This window comes from Budorcas taxicolor, chromosome 22 (genome assembly GCF_023091745.1).
Source record: "Budorcas taxicolor isolate Tak-1 chromosome 22, Takin1.1, whole genome shotgun sequence".
NCBI lineage: Eukaryota > Metazoa > Chordata > Mammalia > Artiodactyla > Bovidae > Budorcas > Budorcas taxicolor.
Genome location: NC_068931.1, coordinates 22,586,780 through 22,600,188, shown reverse-complemented (window position 1 = coordinate 22,600,188; position 13,409 = coordinate 22,586,780). Strand labels below are relative to the sequence as shown.

The 13,409-nt window shown below is 39.9% G+C and overlaps 1 protein-coding gene across 3 annotated transcripts in view; it reads left to right on the top strand.

Annotated features, from left to right (window-relative positions):
- Window positions 1–13,409, top strand: part of MAPRE2 (microtubule associated protein RP/EB family member 2) — a 187,683-nt gene that overhangs the window by 126,354 nt on the left and 47,920 nt on the right. The gene's annotated exons all lie outside the window — the stretch shown is intronic.

The following is a 13,409-nucleotide window of genomic DNA, read 5'->3' as shown; positions in this document are numbered from 1 at the left end:
ATGTTGTATGATTTCTGTAATTAAAGGTGTATTTGCACAGATGTGTCCATTAAATAGGTGTCATTTTTTTTGCTTCTGACCCTTCATCAGTACCAAGTAAGATTGTGGAAAGTGATAATTGAATACCTCAATGACATAGACTTTTCTATAGAAGGGTTCCCTGGCCTGGGATAAAATCATATGGGCAATTTGAGTAGCTGTTCATGGCCAAACCAAATATAGCTTGATGTCTTCTCCACAGATTGTGTCCCATTTCTGGGAAAGTACTGTGAAATCTTGACAGCAGTAATGTATTATTTTTTTTCAAAGACTATAGAAATTTATTTATTTTAATTTTTGTTGGAGAATAGTTGACTTACAATGTTGTGTTACAGGTGTGCAGAAAAGTGAACAGTAATATATTATTGGGAGAGGATATGCTTTACATATATATACACACATATATGTACACGCTATATATGTAAAATAAAGTTATTAGGAGTATGTATACTAAAATATAAAATCACGACTTCGGGGCAGATTAATGAGCTCTCTGTCCAGCCCAATCCTCCAAGATTATGAGGAGCAAACAGCTGACACCCCTCCTATCAGACTGAAAGGTTCATATGTTCTCTTTCCTTTGTGACTCCTTATAAAATTATAATCTAGCAAGTTTTCTAAGCTCTCTTTGAACCTTTAAATTTTATGAATCTTAGAAGCAGCATAGAGAAGGAGGAAAAAAAAACCACACTTTTTAATTCCTCTTGTGTTACTTTTGTTAGCAGAATGACTTTCTGAGCCTGTTCCCAAATCTATAAAATAGGGTGATGATAATTTAAAATACCTCCATGGGATTCAGAAGGTTTCGAATGGATAGGAAAGCTTTATAGATTTTACACAAATGTAGGTGTTTTCCTTTCGTCTATTTCTTGGCATAATACAATCCATAAACTTAGTGAGTAATATTTCCTTTCTCTTTTGTTATCTGAAATTTTCCTTTTAAAAAAAAGTCAGTTTATTCTGATATTCTGCTGGGGTCCTGGGATGGGATCTGGTAAAAATGAGATCATTTGTCTTCTCATGCTCTTCATGATTTCATAGACTTAAATCATACATCCTCAAGTCTTTTGAGGCTGAATATTCATTGTTGAGTTCTGCCTTCATACCGTGCCCCAGCTCTTCATTTTGAATTCCTGTCCTCCAATTTTTCAGCTCCATTATGTCACTTTTGATATATTGCAACTGAAATTATCCTCAGGGCTATAGGCGCAGGCATAGCATGGCACTGTACAAAGGCAGAATATTTTCCTTTTTTCTGCTTATTTCCTGATTATTTCCAGAGTCTCATTGACCTTCATAAAACTGCAGTAGCACCTTGAGCCAATGGGCTTAGAGCATAGCCCATCATAATTAATGTCTTGGTAAGCACAACATCCTACAATTTGTATTGCTTTTACCTTGGTGTGATAGCCAGTATTTAGCCTTTTAAAGCTTATTTTTCACTTTTCTGAAGACTGATTTCCAGAGTAGCTCTTGTTTTGGTTAGGTTTTTTATTGTCTTTAATGTATTTACCCTATCAATTCTTAAAAAAACAGATAGCAACTCTTTCAGTAATGCCTCTTACCTGGGACTTTGGTGACATTAGAATTTTATTGTTTACCAGCCCTTGTTGTGGTTTAGCTGCCACAACCCATAAAGCTTCATTCATTAACCAGGTGTTTATTGACGCTCACACTGTGCAAGTTACCGTATTAAAGGCTTGGATACAGAGGGGACCCAGCCAGATTAATGTGCAGACTCTCTTGAAACCTGCATCCCACAAGCCAACGTATGAGTTAACCATAAAATACCAGACCTAAAACTGAATGAGGTAGTCGAGTAACTCAGGGGTCACTTCAGATGGTGTGGTCAGGGACGGCCTCTGAGGAGGTGACCTCTAAGCCTTGCTGTGAGTAGAAGGAATGTGGCGTACCAAGGAAGCCAGTGTGAAAGGAGCTTCCGGGGAGTGGTAGACAGAGGCCTGGGCACCGGGCACTGTGGGTCAGGGAAGGAGTTTGGATTTTGTAATGGTTTCACAGGAACCACTGGTATATCCTTAACAAAGGGCGGTACATGAGTCAGGTAACCTTGGCATAATTTGATAAAAGTGGGATCTGTGTAAAATGTAGGCCACATTATTGTGGGATGAATGAAATGACCTCCAAATCTCTACACCTGTCAGTGAAGTGAGCAATATCCTAAATTGTGGCTGGCTAGACTTCTTGCCTGGAGAATCCCAGGGATGGGGGAGCCTGGTGGGCTGCCGTCTGTGGGGTCACACAGAGTTGGACATGACTGAAGCGACTTAACAGCAACAGCAGCAGCCTTTTAGGACAATGGGAGTGATTTTCAAGTTAGTTGAATTTTCAAGTTAGTTGGTACCTGTTTTGTCTAATTAAGGAACAAAATACACACTTTTAAGATGGAGGTACTGGTCACCAGAGCCCACTACTAGTCAGAGGTTGAGCTGGATGAAGAAAAAAAGGTGACTGTTAGACTCAGTAACAGAGACGCTATTGATAACCTTGGTAACCTCTATAGTAAGATTGGAAGACAATTGAATTGGTTTGAGTGGTAGAGTAAACATTGAAAATAAAGACAATTTTGTCAAGTTTTGCTGTGTATAGGAGGAAATAAATGGCAGAGTAGCAAGATTGGGGCTTCCCTCATGGCTCAGTGGTAAAGAATCTGCCTACAATGCAGGAGACACGGGTTTGATCCCTGGGTGGGGAAGATCCCATGGAGGTGGAAATGGCAATACACTTCAGTATTCTTGCCTGGGAAATACCATGGACAGAGGGGCTTGGCAAGCTGCAGTTCATGGGATCGCAAAAGAGGTGGATGCAGCTTAGGGACTAAACAACAAACTAACAGATTATGTGGAGTTAAGGAGGCTTTTAAAATCTTATTTTGTCAAAATCATATGACACCAGAGCATGTTTGCACACGTTAAGAATAGTTAGGGGACTTTGCTGGCGCTCTGGTGGTTAGGACTTCACCTTCCAGTGAAGGAGATGTGAATTCAATCCCTGCTTGGAGAGCTAAGAGCCCAGGTGCCTCCCAGCCAAAAAATCAGCACATACAATGGAAGCAATATTGTAACAAATTCAATAAAGACAGAGCTCAGTTGGTAAAGAATCTGCCTGCAATGCAGGAGACCCGGGTTCGACTCCTGGGTCAGGAAGATGCACTGGAGAAGGGAATGGCAACCTACTCTAGTATTCTTGCCTGGAGAATCCCATGGAGGGAGGAGCCTGGTAGGCTATACAGTCCATGGGGTCAGAAGAGTTGGACATGACTTTAAAATGGTCCACATTAAAAAAAAAACCAAGGCTGTATGGAGAGAAATTGACATTGCAGGAGAGTGAGGAAAGTTGCAGTAGTGACATCCGTGAGAAGGTGAGGGGAGATGGGATCCAGAGTACGGATGGAGGGGTGACCTTTGATGGGAATCAGAACATGACAGCCTTGTTTAAGCTATGCCTGAGTGTGGTTCCCTGCCCCACAAAAACCACTGCTGATCTTCTTAGTAGCAACAGTTACTGTCAAAGCATCCTTTTCATGATGTCTCTTTTAAGCACTAGAGATTTGAGGAATGGAAGTTGAAAATATCCAAATGGACATACCCAGAGGCAGTAGCAACAGTTCTTTAGGAACATTTTCAAAGTCAGTAAGATATTTTTTAAAAAATTTCAGGGCCTCCTTTGACTCTAGAAAATGACATACAATGTTATACCTAAATGATCATAGAACATTACTTGAACTTACTGCAAATGCTAATGTAATCCACCCTTTAATTCATTGTTTATTGAAGAAATTAGTCAGCTTCTTTGCTGTTCACATGAAATGAGTAGGGAAGGTGTGAAAAGCCCAGGACGTAGCTGTAGCTGATGTGCAGTAAGGATTCGAACCAGATCTTTTTTCTTTTTTTTAACTTTAGTGCTCAAGCTTTTAGACCCTCAGAAATGTGGACAGTTTCCCATAGTTTAAGTTATTTCTTTAAACTTAAAAGAACCATAAGAAAAGAAGACAAAACCACACAAAAAATGTTGCACACAATCTCTTTTAAGAGTTTGTGAATCTAAGCCAGCAATGTAATGAAAACTTTGTGAACACCACCAAGTAGGACTTAGTTCAGGGAATGCAAAGATGATTCAACATTAGGAAATCAATGATGATGATTGAAGAAATTTAATGTTAATCAAAAGAGGAAAACATTTTTGTTATCTCCATGGTAGTTGAAAAGGTAGTTGGTATATATTCTTTGTATACTTTATGTATATATATACATATACATGGCACAACAAATGCATTATTTTATGCATTGATTTCTCCCGATAAAACCACAGAGAACTAACTGAAAATTTATTAGAACTCATGAACAATAACTATAGCAATAAAAGTAAATGTTTAAAATCAGTAATTTTCAATCTAGATAAAATGGACAAATAACCTAAAAAGACATAAACTGCTAAAACTTAAAAAATAGAAATGGTGAATAGCCCTGTGTAACACGAGATTGCATTTGCAATTTAAAAAAAACAGTTTCCACAAATAAAAACCCAGACCCAAATAACTTAACATTGAATTCTACCAACATTTAAAGGAAATCTAACACCAATCCTCTAAAAACTCTTCCAAAAAATAAAAGAGAGGGAATACTTTACAATTTGTTCTCTGAGATCAGTATCGCCCTGATACCAAAACCAAAAAAAAAGATATCACACAAAAACTATAGATCAGTATCTCTTATAAATATAGACACAAAAATCCTCAACAAATACTAACAGAATAAATCCAGCAACGTACAAAAAGTATTATATACTAGGATCAAATGGGGTTAATGCAAAGTTGTCTTAACATATGAAAAGCAATGTTGTACCAGTATTAATAAAGGACAAAAGCCACATGATAGTCTCAGTGAATATTAAAAAAGGAATTTGACGAAATTTAATACCCTTTAAAACCACTAAAACTAGGAATAGAAAGGAACTTTTCAATCTGATAATACCATCTTTGAAAAACCCATGGTTATTATCATATTTGGGCTTCCCAGGTGGTGCTCGTGGTTAAGAACCTGCCTGCCAATGCAGGAGACACAAGAGATGCGAGTTCAGTCCCTGGGTCGGGAAGATTCCCTGGAGGGGGACATGGCAACCCACTCCAGTATTCTTGCCTGGAATATCCCATAGGCAGAGGAGCCTGGCAGGCTGCAGCCCCTACGGTTGCGAAGATTATCACACTTAGAATGAGTAACTAGATGCTTCCCCCCCACACACGAAGACCAAGAATAAGACAGGAGGTCCACTCTTAGCACTTTTATCCAACGTTTTTCTAGAGCTTCCAGCCCGGCCAGTTGGGAAAGAAAAAGAAATGAGGTATGCAGTTTGGAAAGAAAGAAGTAGAACTAGAGTGATGATCTTGTACGCAGAAAATCCTAAGGAACCAACAAAAAACTATTAAAACTAATAAACAGGATTGAAGGATACAAGATCAGTATCCCCAAATCAACCTTATTAGTGTTATCTGAAAATAAAATTAAGAGTACAGTTCCATGTAAAATAGCATTAAAGAGAATATAATAGGAAGAAATTTAATGAAGAATTCTAATACACACACTAAAAACTTTGAAGCATCATTGGAGGAACTTAAGTGGAAAGACATCTCCCGTTTGTGGATTGGAAAACCTAATGTTGTTAAGATGGCATTGCTCCCTAAATTAATCTTTAGATTCAGTTAAGTCCCTGTCAAAATCTCAACTACCTTTTTTACAGGAATTGAGCTGATTCTAAGATTAATAGGCAAACTCATGGAACCCAGAATAGCTGAAGGAATCTTGAAAAGGAAAAACAAAGTTTGAAGACTTCTACTTTTGATTTGAAAACTGATTATAAACCTGTAGTAATCAGGACAGCGTCACTGGCCCAAGGATAGGTATATAGATGGAATAGAATCGAAAGCTCAGGAATAAACCATATATATATCATTAATTGATTTCAACAAAAGTGCCAAGATAATTAAATGGTGCTGGGACAGCTGAATGGTCATGTGCAAAATAATGATGTTTGAATCCAAACTGTACAGCATATAGAAGAAATAATTGAAAATGCATCATTGACCTAAATGTATGAACTAAAACTAAACAACTTTTAGAAGAAAAGTAAGTGAAATCATTAGCATTTGGATTAAGCGATGGTTTCTTAGATATGACAGAAACCAAGTCATTACCAAAAGAAACAGTGGATGAATTGTGCTTCATCAAAGTTAAAAAGATTCTGTGCTTCAAAGGATATCATCAAGAAAAAGACTTATCACGGACTTCCCTTGACGGTTCAGTGACTAAGACTTTGCACTCCCAATGCAGGGGCCCCAGGTTCGATCCCTGATCAGGGATCTAGATCCCACATGCCGCAACTAAAGACTCTCCATACCACAACTAAAGATCCTGCATGTTACAACGAGGATGGAAGATCCCACTGGATCCTGTGTGCCACAACTAAGACCTGGTGCGGCCTAAATAAATAAATATTTTTAAAAGAAGAAAAAGACAATCCACAGGAAAAAATATTTGCAAAGCAAATATCTGATAAAAGACTTGTTTCTGAAATGTAGAAAAAAACTCTTAAATTCACCAATAAGAAGACATTTAACCTCATTTAAAAATGAGCGAGGGATTGGCGTTGGAGAAGGAAATGGCAACCTACTCCAGTATTCTTACATGGAAAATTCCATGGACAGAGGAGTCCAGTGGGCTACAGTCTCAAAGAGACCCATGGGGTCTCAAAGAGTTGGACATGACTGAGCACCTAACCCCACCCCCTGCAAAGGATTTGCATAAACATTTCTCCAAAGAAGATATACAGATAGTCAAAAAGCATTTGGAAGAGATGTTTAATGTCATTTGTCTTTAGGGAAATCAAAAATTTACATGCATTAGAATGGCTGGAATCAAAAAGACAGTAAATGTTGGTGAAGATCTGGAGAACCTGGAACCCTCATACACTGCTGGTGGATTGTAAAATGGAGCACCTGCTTTGGAAAACAGTCTGGCTGTCCCTCAAAATGTTAAACACAAAGGTGCCATTTTCCTCTCCTAGGTATATCTCAGGAGAATTGAAAACTTATGTTCATGCAAAATCTTGTACATGAGTGTTTGTAGCAGCCTTCCTCATAATAACGCCAAAGTGAAAGCAACTCAAATGTTGATCAGCTGATGATTGAATCAATAAAATATGTTGTATTCCTACAGTGGAGTATTATTCAGCCATAAAGAAAGAACATGACATTCCGACACATGCCACAACCTGGATGAACCTGGGAGATTTTGCTGAGTGAGTGAAACCAGATGCAGAGGCCACATACTTGGTGATTCCATTCATATGAAATGTCTGGAGTAAGCAAGTCTATAGCAACCGATAACTGATTTAGTGCCTAATTACCATGGCCTTGGGGGAGGAGAGAGTCAGGAGTCTCAGGTAACATGACTGGGGTTTTTTTGGCGGGTGAAAATCTTGAAAATCTTCTGGAATTAGAAAGTGGTGATAGAGGCATGATTCTGTAACTATATTAAAAACCTCTGGATTATAAACTTTAGAAGATTGAACTTCATGGTATATGAATTACATTTCAGTAAAGCTCTGCCATTACATAGTAAATGACTGCGTTTAAAAGAAAGTCTATTTTCTTCATGCTGTGAATGACAAATTCAAAATTATTATAGAAAGAATAAATGCACAACAGAATTTAAGAAGTTTTTGAGGAAAGGGAGAGGAGAAATTATGCTGCATGTCGTGATACATGCGATTGTTGTTGCTTAGTCACCGTCATGTCTGATTCTCTTGTGACCCCACGGACTGTAACCCCCAGCTCTGTCCATGGGATTTCCCAGACAAGAATCCTGAGAATTTCCTTCTCCGGGGGATCTTCCTGACCCAAGGATCAAACTCAGGTCTCCTGCATTGGCAGGCAGATTGGCAGGACTCTTTACCACTGAGCCACCAGGAAGAGTGTGCAACTATCACAGGGACAGGACCCCCCCCCCCCCCCCCCCGCCCCGCAAAAAAAAAAAAACTAAGAAGAGACATTAAGAGCATGTATTAGAAAAGTCATAGAGAGTAAAAACAGTTATTCCTTGGTGGGAAGAGTATAGATTATTTATGAAATGATGGTGTTCAGCACCTCCCTAGCTTTATCAATCAGCATTTGGGGTTGGAACATAGCAGAAAATAATTGTGGCAAGTTGAAGCAGAGACAGATTTACAGAAACGATACTGGGCAGCTCAAGAGTCATTGCAGAAGCACGCTCAGAAGATGACAGCCAGCAAAAGATGCTAAGAAACTAGAAAGAGAGCCTCGTTCAAGCCACTGGCTTGGGACGGTCAGGATGATGCTGAGCTGCTCCAGCTTCTGCTAGATCCCACCGCGGCCATCATGACCAAATTCTAATGGTCCCTGCATGTTTACACTCACTCCCTCAAGATTTGGAAACCCAGGCAAGAGCATCCAAAGACAGAGCCTAAGTCACAGGCTGGGTGTGGGGAAAGGACTGTCCGCCCACCTTCGGTGCTGTGGTGGGAGGCAGGGCCCTGTTGCATCAAGTCAGATGGGAAGGTGTCCAATTGCTGGGGAGCCAAAAATGCCATTTTCACTAACATTTGGAATAACTAAAATTAGAACCATCCTTTACATCATAGACCGAAATAAATTCCACATGGATTCAGAATGTAAATGTAAAAGTTGAGACCATAAAAGTACTTAAAGAAAATACACATGCTTATTTATGTAATATTGGCTTGGGAAAGTTGCTAAGCATGATATAAAAATCAGAAGGCCATTAAAAATGTCAGTAGAGAATATTTAATGATCCAGATAGGGAATCACAGTCTGTTAAATTAAAAAAAAAAAAAATAGAATGGCTTGTGCCAGAATATTAACAGTGGTTTTCTCTGGATGATGAGATGGAGATGATTTTTCGTTCCTTGCTTCACACACTGTATGCAAGGTTTTCTTTTTTTCCTCAAACGTTGCTATTACTTTTCAAATTTGGAAAATGAGTGATTTGCTTGGTAGGTTTGTAAGAATGCATAGATACTGGTGTCTCCATAAGTAAACTTTATGCTAAACACTACAGAAGTGAATATAACTCTTTAAATGGCAGGTAATGAGACACTTGTGTTTAGACATCCCCTTTTCTATAAAAATTATATGTTGAGTGGCTATTGGTATTGGCTCCATCTGGCGGCACGTCAAAAGGAAGACCCGGATAATGGATGACAGCTGTAAGAACACCCCCCAGGGTCCTGATGCTTATTTCCTCCAGTGTATTTTGTTTTGGTTTGTTTTATGTTGTCTTGTTTTTAAGAGAATCCATCTGCTTGACTACAAAATCCCAGTTTTGTACTCAGGGTATTGGCATCTAAAGGAGGCATCGCAGATATAAAGATTCTGGAGGTGATAACTTATTGTGGCCTTTATTTGATCACCTTATCAATTCAGCTCAGTCGCTCAGTCATGTCCGACTCTTCGCGACCCCATGAACTAGGCCTCCCTGTCCATCACCAACTCCCGGATTTTATCCAAACTCACGTCCATTGAATCGGTGATGCCATCCAACCATCTCATCCTCTGTCATCCCCTTCTCCTCCTGCCCTCAATCTTTCCCAGCATCAGGGTCTTTTCAAATGAATCAGCTCTTCACATGAGGTGGCCAAAGTATTGGAGTTTCAGCTTCAATATCAGTCCTTCCAATGAATATTCAGGACTGATCTCCCTCAGGATGGACTGATTGGATCTCCTTGTAGCCCAAGGGACTCTTAAGAGTCTTCTCCAACAACCACAGTTCAAGAGCATCAATTCTTCAGTGCTCAGCCTTCTTTATAGTCCAACTCTCACATCCATACATGACCACTGGAAAAACCATAGCCTTGACTAGACGGACCTTTGTTGGCAAAGTAATGTCTCTGCTTTTTAATATGCTGTCTAGGTTGGTCATAACTTTCCTTACCAAGGAGTAAGCATCTTTTAATTTCATGGCTGAAGTCACCATCTGCAGTGATTTTGGAGCCCCCAAAAATAAAGTCAGCCACTGTTTCCACCGTTTCCCCATCTATTTGCCATGAAGTGATGGGACTGGATGCCATGATCTTAGTTTTCTGAATGTTGGGCTTTAAGTCAACTTTTTCACTCTCCTTTTTCACTTTCATCAAGAGGCTTTTTAGTTCCTCTTTACTTTCTGCGATAAGAGTGGTATCATCTGCCTATCTGAGTTAATTGGTTTTTCTCCTGGCAATCTTGATTCCAGCTTGTGCTTCATCCAGCCCAGCATTTCTACTCTACGTATAAGTTAAATAAGCAGAATGACAATATACAGCCTTGACGTACTCCTTTTCCTATTTGGAACTAGTCTGTTCCATGTCCAGTTCTAACTGTTGCTTCCTGACCTGTATACAGGTTTCTCAAGAGGCAGGTCAGGTGGTCTGGTATTCACATCTCTTTCAGAATTTTCCACAGTTTATTGTGATCCACACAGTCAAAGGCTTTGGCATAGTCAATAAAGCAGAAGTAGATGTTTTTCTGGAATTCTCTTGCTTTTTCCATGATCTAGCAGATGTTGGCAATTTGATCTGCCTTTTCTAAAACCATCTTGAACATCTGGAAGTTCATGGTTCATGTATTGCTGAAGCCTGGCTTGCAGAATTCTGAGCATTACTTTACTAGCGAGTGTGATGAGTGCAATTGTGTAGTAGTTTGAGCATTCTTTGGCGTTGCCTTTCTTTGGGATTGGAATGAAAACTGACCTTTTCCGGTCCTGTGGCCACTGCTGAGTTTTCCAAATTTGCTGACATATTGAGTGCAGCACTTTCACAGCATCATCTTTTAGGGTTTGAAATAGCTCAACTGGAATGCCATCACCTCCGCTAGCTTTGTTCCTAGATGCTTCCTAAGGCCCATTTGACTTCACATTCCAGGATGTCTGGCTCTAGGTGAGTGATCACACCATTGTGATTATCTTGGTCGAGAAGATCTTTTTTGTACAGTTCTTCCGTGTATTCTTGCCACCTCTTCTTAATATCTTCTGCTTCTGTTAGGTCATACCATTTCTGTCCTTTTTCGAGCCCATCTTTGCATGAACTGTTCCCTTGGTATCTCTGATTTTCTTGAGGAGATCTCTAGTCTTTCCCATTCTGTTGTTTTCCTCTGTTTCTTTGCATTGATCGCTGAGGAAGGCTTTCTTATCTGTCCTTGGTATTCTTTGGAACTCTTCATTCAGATGCTTATATCTTTCCTTTTCTCCTTTGTTTTTCACTTCTCTTCTTTTCACAGCTGTTTGTAAGGCCTCCTCAGACAGCCATTTTCTTTTTTGCATTTCTTTTTCTTGGGGATGGTCTTGCTCCCTGTCTCCTGTATAATGTCATGAGCCTCCATCCATAGTTCATCAGGCACTCTATCTATCAGATCTAGGCCCTTAAATCTATTTCTCAGGTCCACTGTATAATCATAAGGGATTTGATTTAGGTCATACCTGAATGGTCTAGTGGTTTTCCCCACTTTCTTCAATTTAAGTCTGATTTTGGCAATAAGGAGTTTATGATCTGAGCCACAGTCAGCTCCCGGTCTTGTTTTTGCTGACTGTAGAGAGCTTCTCCATCTTTGACTGCAAAGAATATAATCAATCTGATTTTGGTGTTGATCATCTGCTGATGTCCATGTGTAGAGTCTTCTCTTGTGTTGTTGGAAGAGGGTGTTTGCTGGGACCAGTACATTCTGGCAAAACTCTATTAGCCTTTACCCTGCCTCATTCTGTACTCCAAGGCCAAATTTGCCTGTTACTCCAGGTGTTTCTTGACTTCCTACTTTTGCATTCCAGTTCCCTATAATGAAAAGGATATCTTTTTTGGGTGTTAGTTCTAAAAGGTCTTGTAGGTTTTCATAGAACCATTCTACGTTCTTCAGCATTACTGGTCAGGGCATAGACTTGGATTACTGTGATATTGAATGGTTTGCCTTGGAAACGAACAGAGATCATTCTGTCGTTTTTGAGATTGCATCCAAGTACTGCATTTTGGACTCTCTTGTTGACTATGATGGCTACTCTGTAAGGCTACCTACACTCTAAGGGGCTTCCCTGGTGGCTCAGAGGTTAAAGTGTCTGCCTCCAATGAGGGAGACCTGGGTTCAATCCCTGGGTCAGGAAGATCCCCTGGAGAAGGAGATGGTAACCCACTCCAGTATTCTTGCTTGGAGAATCCCATGGATGGAGAAGCCTGGTAGGCTACAGTCCACGGGGTCGCAAAGAGTTGGACACGACTGAGCAACTTCACTTTCACTATTCTCTAAGGGATTAGTGCCCACAAGAGTAGATATAATGGTCATCTTAGTTCACTGATTCCTAGAATGTCGATGTTCACTCTTGCCATCTGTTTGACCACTTCCAATTTGCCTTGATTCACTTTATAGTCTTGCCTACAAATAATGGGCTGCCTCACCGTTTTGTATTTAGCAGCCCCTACTTCCTTGATAGGGCTTCCCTGGTGGCTCAGACAGTAAAGAATCTGCCTGCAATGCAGGAGACCCAGGTTCGATCCCTGGATTGGGAAGATCCCCGGGAGAAGAGAGTGGCAACCCATTCCAGTATCTAGCCTGGAAAATCCCATGGACAGAGGAGCTTGGTGGGCTAGTCCCACCAAGGAGGAGCACAAAGACCTGGACACAGCTAAGCGGCTAGCATTTTCTGCTTCCCTCTTTTCTTAGATTCCTGTCTCAGTAAAGGATGCTCAGCCTCCATTTGACGTAAGAGACCACGTAGTCTCTTCCTAGGTAAGGGAGAGTTTCTCAAACAGAATGAAAGGCTTCTTACAAAACTGTGATACCAGTGGATGGAGGGGAGCCCTTTATGTTCAAAAAGGCATATTACTGGCATATTATAGAAACAGATGGAGAGATCTGGAGAAGTGCAGAAGCAAAGAGAACTCATAAATGGCCATTTATTCCCATTCTCACCACTCACTTTCTTTTCCTTTTTGTAAAAGAAAGATAATCTTTGTGACTTGGAAATGCCTTTAGCCTTTACTGTTAAGAAGATATGAATTAGTATGTGTGATCTTTCTGCAATTTTCTAGTTGAAATTGTCATGATCTGAGAGTTCTTCATGAAAATGTACATACAGATGTATATGAAAGACTTCCTAATGAACCTATTTTCTGTGACTATTTCCTCAAGGGACTTATCGGACATGTCTGTTATTTTCATTTCTCAGTCATAAACAGCATGACTCTGAATTTCTGCAAGTTTCAGAGTCCCCATGTCTCCATCCTTCACGTTAATATAAGAATCCCATTGCTCTGGACTGGAATTAAATCGGTACACAACTATTTTTGGTATTAGATCGCTT